The sequence below is a fragment of the Canis lupus genome, chromosome 3, assembly GCF_003254725.2.
Source record: "Canis lupus dingo isolate Sandy chromosome 3, ASM325472v2, whole genome shotgun sequence".
NCBI classification, from domain to species: Eukaryota; Metazoa; Chordata; class Mammalia; order Carnivora; family Canidae; genus Canis; species Canis lupus.
Genome location: NC_064245.1, coordinates 39,242,186 through 39,244,035, shown reverse-complemented (window position 1 = coordinate 39,244,035; position 1,850 = coordinate 39,242,186). Strand labels below are relative to the sequence as shown.

Sequence of the window (1,850 nt, the reverse complement as noted above, 5' to 3'; positions counted from 1 at the left end):
CTCTCATGAATAAATACATAAAATCTTTAAGAAAAAAAAGATTAGATGCTGCGAATATGAAGTTTTATTCCACATGAAATTTAGTACTATTTTAAGCTTTTTAAGATTATGATTATAAAGAAAATAATATAATCTCAAAATTGAGATAAATATCTGCTATGAAGGACAAAAATAGGGTGGGATGGAGGAAGAGGATGAGATTCTCCAAGGTTGCCACCCACAAACATCAGATAATTGCTTTACTCTGGTCATTGATTTCAGTAGCTCAAAAGCTAAATAAATACCAAAATGAAACTTTTCTTAAACCATTGGCTGGCATGCTTATTTTAATTGTACAAGTTTAATTACAATATTTAAAGCTAGTTACAGCTGTATAATTTAGTCATATTTATTATTTTGCCGTATTTGTATGTATGTATATAAAATGCATTGTGTTGTATAGGCCAAGCTGTTGAAATATTGCCAGAATGGTTCTTGATATTCCAAAAACTAAGCACGAACTATAAAGGGGGAGGGTTAATAGATTGAACTACATGAAAATATAAAACTTCTACCTATCAAAACACACACTTAGGGCTTTGAAAACATGGCAGAGAAAAAGCAAAGAAAAAAGATAGCTGTGGTTTCAGAAAATCTCCTGAAAAAGAGGAAGGCTTATCAGGCCCTGAAAGCCACTCAAGCAAAGTTGGTACTTTCGGACAAGAAGGAGCAGGAGAAAATAAAAGAGCTCAAGTTTAACCGACTGGAATGGCTCCTACATGATTGATTCCTGGTGGCAGCAACGTGACAGGGTGCACCTCAGACGTCTAGAAGTGAAACCTCATGGCTTGGAAGTGCCACATAAACATTCCTTGGCCTTTGTTGTATTGCATCCAAAGGATTAATAGAGTGAATTCACTGGTGCAGAGGACCATTGCAGGGCTTCACCTAAGGATTTTCAGTGGTGACTTTGCCAGAATGATCCCTCCCACCCCCAGACCATATAAACACCGTGCATATAGAAATGAACCTTATGTAACCTGGGGATTTCCAAATCTGAAGTCTGTCCAGGAACTCATCTTGAAACAAAGACAAGCCAAGGTCAAGAATAAAACCATCCTGGGGCACCTGGGTGGCTCATCAGTCCATTAAAGTTCTGACTCTTGATCTCAGCTCAGGTCTTGATGGCAGGGTCCTGAGTTCAAGGCCCCCAATGAGTTTTTATTTTTAAGATAGCCTAAATAAATAAATAAATTTTAAATAAATTTTAAAATAAATAAATATTTTATTTAATAACAAAGTAAATTTTTATTTTAAATAAGTAAAGAAATAAATTAATTAAAAGATAAATAAAACCATCCCTTTGACAGACAGTACAGTGATTGAGGAGCACCTGGGGAAGTATGGTGTTATTTTCTTGGAAGACCTCATTCATGGAAATTGCCTTTCCTAGGAAGAATTTCCAAACAATCTCTGAGTTCTTACATCCTTTCCATATCTCCGCAGCCCCTCCTGCTCCCAGGAATAGAGTAGGCTTCTTCAAGGAGGTGGGCTGACCTGGCTATGGAGTAAATGCATCAATCAGCTCATTCGGCAGTGGAATTAAATCCAGAATATCTGCAAGCACAATGCATTGGAGGCATGTGTTTGTCTTTTTGAGTTGTTATCTGTATCTTCAAAGATTATCTTTGACTATATCTTCAGAAACTGAAGAGAGTGATCAAGGAAAAGGTGATGATATTCCTGGCAGGCACTTCTCATCATAGCCCAGGTTCCAAGGAAAAGTACCAGCACTTTTTCCACATTGGCTGTCACTGCAACCTCTGAAGTCAGCAAACGACTCATGCCATGGAAGATGGAGTCCTGCTGTG

The 1,850-nt window shown here is 37.5% G+C and overlaps 1 pseudogene; it reads left to right on the top strand.

Annotated features, from left to right (window-relative positions):
- The first annotated feature begins 586 nt into the window (after nt 1–586).
- On the top strand, nt 587–1,585 carry LOC112653226 (60S ribosomal protein L7-like 1; annotated as a pseudogene).
- The last annotated feature ends 265 nt before the right edge of the window (nt 1,586–1,850 follow it).